Source organism: Notechis scutatus, chromosome 4 (assembly GCF_049901735.1).
Source record: "Notechis scutatus isolate UNSWTSFEM ecotype Mainland chromosome 4, rNotScu1.2, whole genome shotgun sequence".
NCBI lineage: Eukaryota > Metazoa > Chordata > Lepidosauria > Squamata > Elapidae > Notechis > Notechis scutatus.
Window position 1 is genome coordinate 150897281 of NC_142012.1, and position 16498 is coordinate 150913778.

The following is a 16498-nucleotide window of genomic DNA, read 5'->3' on the forward strand; positions in this document are numbered from 1 at the left end:
CAAGGAATTTGCTTGGTGCAAATGCTCTCAGTGTACATAAAAGAAAAGATACATTTGTCAAGAGTCAAGAATCATAAGGTACAACACTTAATAATAGTCACAGGGTACAATAAGCAATCAAATCATACTAGGAAACAGTCAATAAAAATCGTTAGGATGCAAGCGACAAGATTACAGTCATAAGTGGGAGGAGATGGGTGAAAGGAAGGATGGGAAGATTAATAGTAATAGTAATGCAGACCTAGTGAATAGTTTGACAGTGTTGAGGGAATTATTTGTTTAGCAGAGTTCAGGGAAAAACTGTCCTTGTGTCTAGTTGTTCTGGTGTTCAGTGCTCTATAGCATATATTGCACATATCTGATGAAAACCAACTCTTGAGGGGCCCTTTGGTTTTCACTTAATTAAAAGTAAAAGTTTTTCCATCAACCCCAAACGATCAGTCACATGGCCCAATCATTGCAGCTTCCGATGGTCTGGTGACATTACTCCACCTTCCCTCAGCCAGGTGTGAGAACGTCCTTGGTTCCCAAGGTAGCCCAGCTACCTCTAATCCCCCCCTCCCTATCCCTTGCTCTAGTGTGGCAGCACTGAAGCTCCAAGATGGCTTCGGACAGGTCAGCTTCAGGGTTGACAGAGCAATTATGAAAAGAGACTCCAGGAAAATGCATATTTGACGTACCAAATGAATCTGGGTAAAGGCCTTCCTTGTCATCTCTGCAGAGTGATAATACCCGATCCTGGTTTGGCGGATGATTTCACCTAGTAACTTCAGGCAAATGTTAAACAGAAGGAAAAGGAAGCCAATGTGGCACCCCTCAAATCAGAAGCAGCAGATTCAACCTCTTCTCTATAGCAATACTGACTGCAACCCGCCATGGAAAAAGGTGAAGCATCATCACAGCCCCACTGCTCCCATTCCTAGAAGCTATAATCAGTCCAGAGGGAGGACTGAGCAATTGCTAAGAGAACAACAAGAACTAGAACACTTGTACCACCTCCATCTTGGTTCCATTCGTGGTCATTGACCAACATGTTTAAAGATGGTCTCTTTGCCTGTATATCAAGTAAGAAGGATGAATAAGAATTTTCCAGATTCTATTTTTTTCCAACTTTTCAAAATGGGGTGTCAGAAAACTATTTTAATGATTTATGCCCATTTTGACACTTAAAATATCAATACAATCCTAACAATGGCAAAACCAGCATTACAGATTCCTACTGTTTTGTCACTTTTTTGGAAATTCCATTTTTTTGGCTGCCAAGAAGCAGCTATCTGCTTCTTGCAACCCCTAGATCACCTGCTCTTGTTGTACAGAATGGATAGTTTTTCTTGCAGAAAATGACTAGACCAACACTTCTAGGAAGAAGCTTCTGACATTGCAGCAATAATATCTAAAGGAGGCCTCAGCATGCTTCTCTGTTGGCTCCTTGAAGTAAAATGTCATAAAAATCAATACCTATCGATTACAGGTACCTTTTTGCCCCATTACATTGCTGTATTCATCTACAAATGCGTACAAACCACGCCGATGTTCTCCATGGCTTTCGTTGTGAAAAATTATATTAAGGAGAGTCATATGACATGGAACAGCCGCTACATACATTGTTTTAAAGACTTCTGTGATCCATCTCAACTGTCATCTGGATCCTCCTGTGAAGTAAAAAGTCAAATAAATAATATAGAATCACCAAATAGAGTCACAGGAGCAACGGCCTGACTTAGAGGTGAAGACGCTCGTCTCGTGCTTGAAAGGCTGAGAGTTCAATCCTAGGCAATGACAATGTTTCTCTGTCAGAGTGTAAAGAGAAAATATCTGTTGCAAACTCCGTGTAGGCATCAGGAAGGGCATCCAACCAGTAAATGCTCAGCTCCATTTAGTAACCTTGACTCCACCCTGATAAATACAGCTCATCTGCCTGGAATACACACTGTATAATGGACTAATACAATTGAGTGAATCCAGAGGTATTTCATGAGAAGAGTTCTCCACTCCTCTGCTTGCAATAGAATACCTTATGCTACCAGGCTTGAAATTTTGGACCTGGACAACCTAGAACGATGCCATCTATAGTCTGATCTACTCACCTTAGTACACAAAATTGCCCGCTACAACATCTTACCTATCAATGACTATTTCAGCTTCAACCGCAATAATACATGGGCAAACAATAGATGCAAACTCAAAGTAAACCGCTTCAAACTCAATTGCAGAAAATACAACTTCAGCAACAGAGTGGTCAATGCATGGAACTAACTACCAGACTCTGTTGTTACATCCTCAGATCCCGAAAACTTTAACCTTAAACTGTCTACCTTGGACCTCACTCCATTCCTAAGGGGGAGTACATAAGCACACCAGCATGCCTGCCATCCCTGTCCTACTGTTCCCATTTATCCATTTATTTGTACTCATTTGTTATGTATATACTTATACCTGTTTATTTTTATATGTTTATATGTTATGTTCATACTTATACTTGTTTTCTCATACATGCTTGACAAACAAAATAAATAAATAAAATAAAATAAAAGGAATTACAGGATTGTAGAAAAAAAAAAAACCAGAATAGAATTATAGAGTCAAAAAAGTTGGAAGATCTTTGGATCCAATATTCTGCTTAATGTAGGATTCCGATGTAAAAGACCTTTAATCCTAACCTTACTTAAACAGAGCCAGGCAGGAAGGAGGCATCATCTCACTAGGATTTTGATTCCATTATTGGGCTTCTACTATATTTGAACAATGTTGTCATAGACCCCTCTGCCTTGTCTTCTCAAGGTTAAAATTTCCAGCCTCTTCCATTTGTTCTCTAATAGAATAGAATTTCTAGTTTCCTGATTTATCTGTGTTGCTTTCCCATGAACCTTGTTTCTCTGCACCTTTTAAAGCCTTGTGCCAATCCTGCAGGGAGGTGGGCTCTTAACAATGCAGAAGGAAGTGGAACTATAATTTTTCATGCTTCAGAAGCTACTTGTAATCAGGATTTCCTCTTGAACATGAAATAGAAGATCTGCGTATGTGATGTGTGATGAGAGGTATATTTATTTCCCTGATGAAGATTGTGGGTCTTGCATTGTAATTTGCTTGTTTCTCATTGACTCTTATAACTTTTGGAAGGAAGGAATTGTGACATTGCAAATTAAGTGAGAGTATAGAAAGTGGTGATGCCAAGCACACACACACACACACACACACACACACACACACACACACACCGTTTCTATCCACTCTGCTTCCACCTCCCTTGATGTAAAAAAGGAGAACATCTTTTTTTTTTGTCTCTTGAAGTCTTTCCAGTATTCTCTCAGGCTATTGTTCCTTCCTGAAAAGAGGAGTAGATGTGGGCATTCCTTATAGTTCTGACATTCCTTTTCTTTTTCTTTTCCTCTTCATTCTGTTTGTTTTTCTGGTAACTTATTTGTTTAATTACCAAGGACAGGAGTGTCAAACTCAAGGCCCGAGGGCCGGATCCTGGCCCGCGGAGCTGCCCTGGAAACAGCGAAGGGCTGGCCTGCAGTGCCTCTGCCAACAAAACCGGAGGTCTGTTTTCACTGGCAGAGGGTTGCAGGAGGCCACTGCAACTGAAAACGGAGCTTGGGAGCCCCTTTTCTCTGGCAGAGGGCTTGGGCCACCTCAGGCACCTTGATGAGTGTGATGTCAAGCTGGCCACCCCCCCTGCCCATGCCCCCCCAAAGTCAAACAACCCTGATGCTGCCCTCAATGAAATCAACCCCTGACCTAGGATATAATACTTTTTCTTTTCTTTTCAGAAGTTAAACACATTGTCACAAATGTCCTTTGGAGCAACAACCTGGCCGGTCTTGTCCATAGACCATTTCTGTCATTTTTCCTTTGATACTTTTGCCTGATGGTGCAGGCACAACATTGTAAAATCAGCCTTTATTTAATCCAGGAGAACCAACAGAAACAAGGGAACGGTGTGTGGAAAGACATCTTCAACTCAGTGCACAAAAATCAGGTGTTGGAGGTGGCCGCATTAAATCTCAACACAGATAGTCCTCGACTTACGACTACAATTGAGCCCCCAAATTATGTTGTTACGTGAGGCATTTGTTAAGTGAGCTTTGCACCCATTTTATGACCTTCCTTGCCACAGTTGTTAATACTATGGTTGTTAAGTGAATCTGGCTACCGCATTGATTTGGCTTGTCAGAAGGTCATTAAAAGGAATCACATGATCTTGGGACACTGCAATGTCCTGAGTATGAACCAGTTGCCAAGCATCTGTATTTTGATCCCATGAACACGGGGCTGCTACAAAGGTCATAAGTGTGAAAAATGGTCTTGTCACTATTTTCAGCCATTTTAATGTTGAATGGTCACTCAATGAACTGTTGTAAGTTGAGGACTACCTGTAGCCCCTTATACAAGAAAGTGTTCCTATGCAAAAATGCACCCCTTAGGAATTCTAAGACAACATACTTAGCCGGAATTCCAGGAAGAGACATCTTTTCAGGTGGTTTTGAATCCAGAAGGAAGAATGTGTGAAGAGAGGACTCTCTTTTCTTTCCACAGGCTAACCAAGTCTGAATGCCGAGTCCACTTCTGTAACAAAGGAATTATCCATTTGCCCTCAAGTGCTTACTAAAGTATGAGTGTGGGTGGCTAGATTCACAGGTTTAAGCCTCGAACTTCTCTTGTTATTGCACAAAATGGAAGACAGGATCCAATTTTGAAAACAAGAAAAGGGCACAGGTGGGAGATAAGAGCGCAAGGTCTCCTCATTACAGATTTTGATCTGTTTGCCAGCTTTTCCAGATGCTTCTCTTCTCAGCCAAGTTCTGAGACTAGAGTCACAACCTGCACAGATTGTGGGCTGAAGGCAGGCAAACCAGTAGGCCTTTCATGTCTCTTTCTTTGCCTTTTCTCACAGTTCCTCTCCAGATGGCACATGTTTCTCTCAGTTGTTCCTCTTCACAGCAGTCACTTCCCACCTAAGTTAATCTGTGTCAGTTTCTGAGGCAAAAACAGATCTACATCTCATTCTTGTTCAAAAACAAGAATGCGTTCTGTGCCAGCTTTGCATGAAAACTATTGTGCTCAGCTTTGAAAAGAGATTTGTATAAGTTAGTTGTCTTTATATTCCAGTTGCTGGAAAGGAAAGTTAAAAATACCAACCAATCGATAAATATACACAGCATAGATACATAAATATATAAAACAAGCTTTTTTGGAGACTCTGAGACACTAACTAATGCCTTACAACCTCACAAACAGTGCCCCAATCCAGTTGTGTTCTGAAATTTGGGTTGCTGGCCGAATTAGAATTTGCAAGTCAGATACAAAAGCAGGTCCAAGATCAAATTAGAAGATTTTTTAAATTATAGGCAAAGTATTCGCCATACCAGGCAGACCAGATAAGCGATTTCTATTTCATTGTAAAGCTACTTACAAAGAATCTTGCAAGTATGAAAGTCCTTTCCAAGCCTCTTGCTCCATCCACTATGCAGCTGAGGGCTCATCTGTCTCTTATCAGATCATTCCCTGGGCAGCATCTCTTTACCCCATTCCCCATGGTCTTCCCCATACACCATTACATTGACATTTAGGAATTCAGCACCATCTGTTGGAGCCCCTGTTATCTAGTTGATCAGCTGAGATTGGAGAGTGGAATTAGGTATTAACCCTATCATTTCCAAACTTTGTTTTCTAAGATGGGCTTCCTCCTTGTTTCCTGCCATATTTCCTTTGCTGATCACTACAACTGCTGTATTCCTTACTATCTCCATCCACCTTCCCATAACACTGTTTAAAGAGATGGTTAGTATCCATTGCACTCTCCTGATGGTTGGTTTGAACCATAACTCTGTAACCACTATTTACATTCCCATAAAACACCTTAACTAGTCTGATCTCTCTGAAAAATTTCCCCACTTTACCTGCTTTGGGGAGATTACAAGCCATGCATTACATGAAGTAATTTTGTTTCTAAGGCTGCTTCACAACATTTAATTGATACCATCCATTGAAAGCAATAGTACAGAGACTCCAGATTAATAAGAGTCAGTAGGAAAGTTAATTTAGAAGGAAATGAAGAATGTCCTGAGATTTCCCATATGAAGAAAGCTGGAGAGATAATGCAATTGATATCCTACTCCCGTCCCATTTCCTATATCCACAAAACTCCAGGCAAATCATAAAATTATAAACCTCAAGCAATCCTTTAAAACCATGCTTAATTAAACCATTTATTAAAATTAGCTTAACATTCACATTAAAATAAGATGTCAAGCCAGACCAAAAACTTAAAAGCAAGGTCATATTTTAAGACACAAATGCTTGGCAGAAGAATGTGGTCTTCTCCAACCATTTAAATGTTGGCACTGCAGTCATCCAGATTTTAGGGAAAAGACAATAACTTTTTCCCTTATAGTCCTAGGTGAAATATCTGGAGTATTCTATCCTGGGTTGAATGCACAGGATGGGCAGATTCAGAGAAGATAATGCCCCAAATATTCTGAACCTGACATTTGAACTGTACTCAAACAAGCTGGCATGGAACTGAGCTGGTGCATTTTGCTTCTGGGTCATCTTTAAAAGTAGCCCCAAGTAAAGCACATGGTAGTCGGGATGAGGGCATGAGTAACATAGGATCCAAAAAGAGCTGCAATTGGCTCAAAAGAATCTTGGACAAAGATCCCATCATGGCCTCCATCTGTTCATTGAGCAGAATCTTGGAATCCAACAAAATCCCCAAATCTCAGACTTGTTCCTTCAAGGGCAGCATGATCCCATTCAGAACAAGCACTGGAGTCAACACAGAACCAAATGGTTTCTGAAAAAAATGGTTTCTGATTTGCTGGGATTCAGTTCTAGCTAGTTTTGTCCCCCACAATCCCCCAGAGCCCCAAATTCCATCTGATGATATCTACCACATCTTCCATTTAGCTAGGTGGGAGATATATCACAGGGTTATTATCAAGAGTCACTTAGGCATAGCAGCAACTGTTTGTAAATTTCGGTAATGGGTTAAGACAATCTGTGAATTCAACCTAAAAGTAATTTTAAAAAAACCATTTTAAAAGATTGTCCAATCTAAGATAGGATAGATCTAAAGGGAACATATTCTATGCTTTGTAAGTTACTATGACACAGAACCACCATTGCTGTACTACTATCCATGAAGATCAAACAGAAACTGTTTTAAATTTGGGGAGCTGAAGCTTCCTGATAGACATCAGGCTATCCCCACTTTTCCTAGAGTTCAGGAAAGTTTAAATATTGAATTGTTTTGAGAAATCTCCTTATTTTATCATGCTATCGTTATCTTTTTATTGTAATTTTATATTTGGGTGTTGTTTTAATGGCTATTTTATGTCACAGACGGTTCTTTTGGTTTTATGGTCTCTATAAGCCAGTGAGAATCTTTAAATTGTTTGTTCCAGATTAAAGACTTATATACTAGTACTAGACTTATATACATGAAAAATACAATAGATATACAACAAAGTACAATAGTAGAAGAAAGCAAGGTCAGCCCCTGTATCCTTACCAAGAAAACTATGGTTATGTCCATCTAGTCACTGAGATTCAAGTTCAAGGAAGTTTTTGTCTTTACAGATAGTCCTTGGCTTACAATTGGTTGCTTAGCAACCATTCAGGATTGCAAGAGACCAACCTGAAGGCTACTTACAATCCATATTCAAAATTCTGATTGTCAACACCCATCTCCCCCGCAATCTGGTGGCTAAACTTCAAGCACTCAGCAACCAGGCTGCATTTACAGCCCAATCCATCTTTTGTGACAGTTTTTGTCAAAAGCTACCATGTTTTCCCCAAAATAAGCCCCAATGAGAAAATAAGTCCTAGCATGATTTTTCAGAATGCTCGTAATATAAACCCTACCCCAAAATAAGCCCCAGTTAAGGTCATCATTTCCCAAAAAATGAGCCCTAATATCTCTTTCGGAGCAAAAATGAATATAAAACCTATTCTTATTTGGGGTAAAACACGGTAGCATTTACAGTACTTTAATTTTTGGCAAATCTATATCCATAGTGAAGCTGTGGTTCACTTAACAATCATTCATTTTACAACTGCTGCATTTGCTAAGGAACTGCCACAAAAAGGCCATCAAATCAGGTCAGTCGCATGACTCATTCATTTTATGACCTTCATGACATACAACTGTGATGGGCAGGCTCCATTACAGTCATAAGTCCAGGACTACCTATACTACAATTAAACAACCCAGCAAAAAGAGTTAGATTTAGGATTATGCTTAGGTTAGGTTTTCATTGATTTTTCAGGCATTGCAAGATATATGTGTTTCTGCAAGTCCTGAAATGGGTGCTAGGATATCCCGCTGTGAAATTTCTGTGCTTGATTGTAATATGTCCTATAACTTTTCTAGGTATAGTTTCTTAAATATCTTAGGTGGTTTGGGGCAAAAGTACTGTAAAACAAGCATATTTTTAGGGTATATAATAGGAGACTTACATTCTTTCTTCTCTTTTCCACATTGTAAATCACAAATCAGCTAAACAGATAGCATTCACACAGCAAGTCCAGAATGCTCTAGGTACTTCACATACCTTATTAGCACAAACAAAATATTTATTAGAAAACAGATAATTGTCAGAATTCACTCAGGACTGGCAACGAGAAGAAAAGATAGCAAAAGTGAACTTTCTCTCCCCTTCTATAGTGCCATTAAAATGAACTGGATGCTTTTAAAATAGAAAAGTGGAATAATGAAAAAATGCAGTATTAGTTCCTCTGTGTGTGTGTGTGTGTGTGTGTGTGTGTGTGTGTGTGTGTGTGTGTGTGTGTGAGGGTGTGTGTGTGAGGGTGTGTTTGTGTGTGTGTTTGTGATTGCACAAGGAGGCAAGGTACAGCCAGGAAAGATTACACTGAAAGAAAATTGTCAGGTTTCATAGAGAGGGGTGAACCAGGAACTTGAATATGAACTAGAATACTGCCTACCATCTTTTTTGTGACATTTGCAGGGAAAGCTATATTGCTAGTTCCAATAACCTACATTAATTAATTCTATTCTGGCCTCTAACCTTAGTTCATTGATTATGCTTTCCTCTTTTTCCCTGTGTTGAATATATTCCCTAATAATGTTAGCACCCATTTCAAGGTTAATTGCCACACTAACCTCCCTTTTTTCTTGTTTTGGTCTAGGAATTTTGCACATTCAGCACTAGCTTTTCATCTTTCAGATAACCAATCAACTGTGATAGATAGATAGATAGATAGATAGATAGATAGATAGATAGATAGATAGAGATAGTTATAGATATAAGAGATAAAGAGATAGACAGACAGACATAGATGTAGATTCTTTTGGCTTTGTTTTATCCTACATGGGTCAGCAGTTTTAGGACAAGTACACAAAATTCCAGCAAAGGCAAAAATATAGCGGTATATACCTGTCAAAATAACCACAAAAAAGCACCCTTTATAAAATGTGGAATTATTCCATATGAATATTTGAGAAAATTCTGTTTCAAAGTATGGGTGGGGTTTTGCCAGTTCTTTTTACAAGATAACTTATCAAAATAATTTATATTCATCACAAAGTGGATTTATAAAGTAATAGTTGCTCTTTGAATCATCATCGCTTTTTAATGTAACAGTTTGACCTTAAGCTAGCATGACTTCTACTTTTCTTTGCGTAATCTATCCCATAGAATTATGGAAGCAGATTACGATGAGAGAAATTAAAATCAATCTACTGGAAATACAATCGAAGCCAATTGTTTCCCTTTCAGAGATAGAGGTTATGGACTCAATTTTACAGAAAAAACACACAGAGAGACATACATGCAACACAAATGTGGAATTCACTATGATGAGTTGTGGTGCTGGCTACCAGTTTGGATGACACTAAAAAGTGGTTAAAACAGGGGTGTCAAACTCAATTTCATTGCGGGCCACATCAGGGTTGTATTTGACTTCGGGGAGCTGGGGTGGATGTGGCCATGCTGGGCGTGGCCAGCTTGATGTCGGGAGAGCCTATGGTGGCCTGAGCATTCTGCCAGTGAAAATGGGCTCCCGAGCTCTGTTTCTGGCTGTGATGGCCTCCTGCAACCCTCTGCCAGTGAAAACGGAACTCATAAAGGCCATACGTGGCCCTTCCAAGCTCCATTTTTACTGGCAGAGGCACCATGGGCTGGTCCCTTGCTGTTTCCAGGGTGGCTCTGCAGGCCAAATCTAAGCACCCTATGGGCCAGGCCGGCCCGCGGGCCTTGAGTTTGACACCCCTGGCTTAGACCAATTTAAGTCATGGTTAAGTCATGGTTACTGTTAAGCTAAAGCAAAGGCAGAGGAAAAGGCAATGGGAGGGTATACAAAGGGCAATCAGTTCAATAAAGTGGCTTTGCTCTTAATGTGTAATACAGATTCTTTACTGACTTATATAGACTATAGAGAGTCTCGGAAGCACCATGAAACATCATTGGAGATCAATAGCTATTAGCCTTGATTGGCTTTGAAGGCCATCTGCTGGAAGACTAATGGGCTTCCTTGTGCAATTGATTGGCCACTGTGAGAACAGATTGCTTGACTAGATGAGGCCCAGTCTGGCCCAGCAGGGTGCTACTTCTGTTCTTCTGTTGGCATAAAATTGGCATAGAGTGTCTGATGCAAGCTCCATTTTTTTGTATGCCCCATGCATGAAAAAAAAGTGACATCACTGGTATCATGATGCTCCATCTGCCATCTTGTTGATTTTGATTCTCGTCTGTTGACATCCATGCTGGGAAGTTTCAACCTAGTTTAAGCCAGCAGAGAGAAAGAGTGCCTTTTACAGCTCTGCTGACACAGTTTAGACTTGTTCTCTGCACAAGAACATAGTGCTTAAAAAAGAAAATGGGAGAATTGCCTCTCTTGGTGCATCAGATGAAGATACACTGGGTGCAGAGGAGAAAAGTGTGATGTCTAGATTTCCAATCTTCACTTAAGAAAACCACCTTAGCTTTTTTATTTCAATACTTTATTGGATTCCTTCTGTGATGATCAGCAAGAATATATTTGTGGAGATGTCACACTTGGGAATAAAGCTAATGAGATTTTGGTTATTTTTTTAAAAAGCTTTTCAGCTTGGGAAGATTGGAAGTGTCCAAAAAAAAGTGCTTTAACCAGTGAGGCATCAGGATAAAACCAGTCAGTCTCTTGTTCCTTTCAAAATGCATTGGCCTGCCACATTTAAAAAATAAATAAACTAAATAAATTGAATTCAGTTCAGATATGGAATGCTTTTAGCATCATCCTTCTTTAAGATGTCTTTGAGTTCCACATAAGCTCCACATTGGAAGAAACAAAAATGGGAAAATGTTTGAAATTTGATATATTTTTTTAAAAAAATGAAGCCCTGCCCCCTGCCCTTTCCCAAAACGGTACAGATAAGCTAAGGCTGGATGAAGACTTAAAGGAAGATTTACAGAAATAGTAGAAAAGAAACTCACACTATTACCTTTTAATACAAATGTATTTTGTAATGAGCCTGGGCTTTATCTCTCTCCTCAGTCCCATTATTTTAAATAAATAATAATTATAATACTTTTAAAAAAACTTTGTTGTCCTTCAGAACTAATGCAGATGTGTAGGAGAGACACAATAATAATGATTTGCATTTTGTTGGCTTATGTGTTTTTATATTTTTATATATATATATGGTCTTATTACTGCTCTGCATTTTGTATTTTATATTTCAATATAGCCTTGTGGCTAATCAATAATCTATTATTATTATAGTCCAGATTAGTTTATTGTATGTTTTACAGGTGAATTGTAACAATGTACATACAGTTTATGCAATGTACATTTAGGAATTGGCAGTTAAAACCATGTTGACATACAGGGATTTACATTTCAATTTCTCTGGAGAACAGTTTTGTAAATGACTGTAGCGTAAATTCTAGCAATTGTATAAATACAGGAAAATATAATGGCTGTGAGAGCAATAACAGTGACTGCTCCAAGGTTGGACTGTCATTACGCATAAAGAAAGTGACCATCACACTTCTGACAATGTTTTCAAAGTTCTCAAGTCATCTTATGTACCATCACTTTGAAAATTAATTAAATTGAATTCTTACTCAACATGATTTGATAACCCAGCTCTAGCGATGCCCTAGCACTCCATGGCAGCATGAGCTCCCATCATTTGCCTCAGCTCCTGCCCATCTAGCAGTTTAAAAATATGTTCTGTGTGAGTAGATAAATAGGTACTACTTTGGTGGGGAGACAAGCTGGTGCTTTGTTCAGTGAGTCAGATTCCTGATGCTGTTTGCCGTTTGTGAGGCAGCTCTGGGAAAGGAAGGAGCCTTGAGTGACACTGCAGGAAGAATTTCTTGTCTTTCTCTTTGGTGCAAAGCCAGTGTATCCTCCTGTGGCTTACCTTGAGAAGCACTCAAGCGTTTCCTATAACAGGGCTGGTATCTTGGCAAACCAAATTGTTACTCTGCAAAAGCATTGTGGTCTCCTGGCTACTGTAACAAAGCCATAAGCTAATGGAAACTAATCAAGAAGTGGAAACTAATCAAGAAGTGGAAACTAATCAAGGAGAGAAGCAACCTAGAACCAAGCAGAAATTTCATGACAGTTAGAATAATTAATCAGTGGAACAACTTGCCTCCAGAATTTGTAAATGCTCCAACACTGGAAGTTTTAAAAAAGATGTTGGATAGCCATTTGTCTGAAGTGATGTAGCGTTTCCTGCCTAGGCAGGGGGTTGGACTAGAAAACCTCCAAGGTCCCTTCCAACTCCTATTCTATTCTATTCTATTCTATTCTATTCTATTCTATTCTATTCTATTCTATTCTATTCTATTCTATTCTATTCTATTCTATTCTATTCTATTCATAATAATACTGGGACAGCTTAACATCCAAGTGAGTTTAATTATTTGTACACAAAGCTAGGAAGGTGTTTGAAGCAGCACCTTTTTCTGGAGTCACACTGGTTTGCAGAACTACAGGTAGTCTTCGACTTACAACAGTTCATTTAGTGATCGTTCAAAGTTACAACGGCACTGAAAAAGTGACCTTTGACCATTTTCAACATCCCCATGATCATGTGATCAAAATTCAGATGCTTGGCTACCAGTTCATGTTTATGACCGTTGCTATGTCCCAAGATCATGTGATTTACCTTTGGTGACCTTCTGACAAGCAAAGTCAATGGGGAAGCCATATACACTTAACAACCGGTTTACTAACTTATCAACTGCAGTGATTCACTTAACAACTGATGCAAGAAAGGTTGTAAAATGGGGCAAAATGCACTTAACAAATATCCCACATAGCAACAGAAATTTTGAGGCTCAATTTTGATCGTAGGTCAAGGACTTGCCTGTACTGTCTGGTACTGTAGCAGGTGTTCTTTTTGCCTCTGAGTTTGGTGTCTAATATCCAGGCTGTAGGCATTCAAGATGCTTCATCTATGTCTACTTCCTATGCCAGCATCATAGCTGAAGTATAATTTTTCTTCATGATTTATGCAGTCAGAAGTCTCTTGCTCATTTGTCTTACAGCTTGTGCCAAGGAAACATTATGGAGCACATGACAGCCTCTGCAAGCAACAGAATGTGTGTTCCTGTGATCCAGTAACACGGCATTGCCCTTGTCTACCAGGAATTAATGGAAATTTCTCCGGCAAAGATAAGAATTATATAGTTTTGATTTGCTTCTTCAGCAACCACCCTTTGTATTCACCAAAGCCTCCTATAATTCAAGCCCATTGTTTAAATCCTTCATACCAACAACAACAAAAAACCCTCATAAATTTCTCAATGAATTTCTGAAAAGTAAAAATTCTACACATTTATGACCAAATGCTACCAAAACTATATACTGTATTCTGAAGTAGACATGAACCTGAATACATACAGTAAGCCTACTATGCATATAGTTTTGCTCAATGAATGGATTTGGTCTTTGTGATAAATCATTTTTCATGGCAAATAATCTTTATTCTTCTGTCTGCAGCATAGCAGGATGCCCCAAAGGACACTTTGAAAAACACTACAATGGGAAGTGCAAGTGTACACATAGTGGATGTTGTGGAAGAATATGTGATGCCTGTTTGTATGACCCAGGATGCTATAGCTGTTTCTGACATCTAAGTAAGTCTAGTTACTAAATGTTCTATTTAGGGAAGTTAAAAGTCTCAGTTTTAAGAACTTTCAGCCTTTGCAAAATATTCTGTCAAACAGAGGTTTGATATTTGGAGGGGGTTTATTTCTTTATTTTTTTCCTTTAACAATTCAAAACAGCTTACATCCTAATTTTAGAAAACAGTCATTAAAAAAACCTACAGATTAAGCTTCCAGATAATGCTAAGAATATTCATTTAAAATGATAGAAAAGTATGCAATTATCTGATCGGTTTGCACAAGCTTACTTTGAAAGATTGTCTTTTAATAGTCCATTAAATTTTTCTGCCTCAACCCTCTGTCCTTCAAATAGTCTCGGATGAGCTGAAATCTTGGAAGAACTGGCAGACACAAAGCTGAGGAAAATTATTCAATTTAAAGTATCTTTTGATGTTTGAAGGATTTGTGCAATTATTCAGGTAACAAACTTTCATGGATTATTTTTAAAGCATGTATTTGTATTGCCAGTAAAAGCAGAGAAAAGTTAAAGTCCTTAAAGAACCATCTCCTTCACACTCAAGGATGTCTGCTACATCATATATGATTGACATCAAAATCTATTTATCCAGATTTAATTCAACTGAAATCTGATTGTGAAATAAGCAAGAGATGCAAAGGAACAAATTTTGATGTCAAGCTCAGTTGCACTGAATTTACATTTCTTCCCATTTTCATCATTATTATTATTTTGAATAGAAATGACTAACCTTTTTGTGACAAAGATTGGTCAAGAGTTGCAGAGGGGGAGTAATGATGCAGTGCAACTGGGTGTGCATATCAGATAGGTGCCAAAATCAGCATTTCAATCTCTACCCTAAATTCTTTAGAGTTTCTTCGATAGGAGGTTATATGATTGTTTGTTTTTCGTATTTACCTGACATAGATTTTTCCAATGGTTTTCTGTCTCAACATAACAGGAAATCAGACCATTAATTGTAACCAACACTGATTAAAAGGATTCTGTAGACCAGGAACAATTTTAAGAACTTTCAGCTCCCAGAATTCCTCAGCCAGCCATGCTGGGAGTTAAAGTCCACAAGTCTTAAAGTTGCCAAGCTTAGAGAGTCATGCTGTAGACCATAACTATGGAGCTTGAAGGTCATAGGTGACATTGAAACTTCATGTTTCAGATTCTTGCTCTAAAGAATGGACTGTACCTAGCAATAATCATATACTGCATTATTGGGGTGGTGGGGGATATTCCTAGAAATAGTGCTATATCATTCAAAAATATTTTCCTTCAAAATTCCAAGTGCATTTTCAAACTCACCAAAGAAATATTTAGAAAATGTAAAAGACAATTGATACTATGCTTCCCTGAAAATAAAATCCAACCAGAAAATAAGTCCTAGCATGATTTTTCAGGATGCTTGTAATATAAACCCTACCCCCAAAATAAGCCCAGTTACACCCAGTCCTTGGGGGGGCAGTCCCCCATCATCACCCTGATACCATGCTTTCCCCAAAATAAGCCCTAATGCATCTTTTGGAGCTAAAAAAATTATAAGAATGGGTCTTATTTTCAGGAAAATATGGTATATACATTCATACATAATGGGCTGGAAACCACTCTTACTTATACCTAATCTTTGCTTTCCTCTGAGAGAGGTTATTTTGGAGAAGCTGGTCAACTAAAATACAGTTGTCCTTGCATTTAAAAAAAAACACACCAAAGCCACAAATATTGAAAGGAGGAAATAACTGAATGAGAAAATATGATTTGGGGGGGTTAAGAAAAGAAAATCAGATCTCTTCAACTGAGATCTTTGATATTTACAGTACAGTTCCAGCTAACATGGACAATTATCAGATAGGTTAGGAGTCATAATTTTAAAGGTCTGTGTGATTTAAAATGTTGAATTTAAATTATTCTCAGGTTCAGGAGTCATATTTCTACAAATATTAGAAGAGAATTTTCAGTATGAGATTCATCTGAATCTTTATTTCCAGGCATTCCTTCAAATCATCAATATAATTTTTTTTCAAACATTGATAACATTTCATTGGGACAATGATAATTAATAGAGAAAATACTTCTTTGCCAATGACATCTAAGCTTGTAGAATTCATTATATGAGGAGTAATTGATGGAATTGTCTCTCTGATAAATATGCTTAAAAGATATTATATTTTCTGGAAGCTTAGATAGGTAACCTTGAGAGAAAAGTTATAGAGTGCATTTTTTTAATTGCTGACTGGAAATATCAGTTAATTGGAAATAAATCCTCCTTTTTTCCCTTAATGAATCTATATCTAAGTGTATCTGTGCTTGTGGAGAGAGGGGAATTTTGTACCAAAAACATATTTCCAAACTTTGTAATAAAAGCTGTAAAACAATTTACTACCATTAGAAAGAAAAGAGGAAAAAT

At 38.3% G+C, this 16498-nt stretch overlaps 1 long non-coding RNA gene across 5 annotated transcripts in view; it reads left to right on the top strand.

Annotated features, from left to right (window-relative positions):
* The window catches only part of LOC148130963 (uncharacterized), a 268594-nt gene that overhangs the window by 185138 nt on the left and 66958 nt on the right, over window positions 1–16498 (top strand). For 4 of the 5 annotated variants that reach the window (XR_015749516.1, XR_015749512.1, XR_015749515.1 and 1 more), the window contains 2 exons: window positions 13509–14099; window positions 14443–14548. This is a non-coding gene — a long non-coding RNA (uncharacterized LOC148130963). Of the gene's footprint in view, window positions 1–3773; window positions 3983–13508; window positions 14100–14442; window positions 14549–16498 lie in introns of all 5 variants that reach the window. The other variant, XR_015749513.1, reaches the window with a different exon arrangement.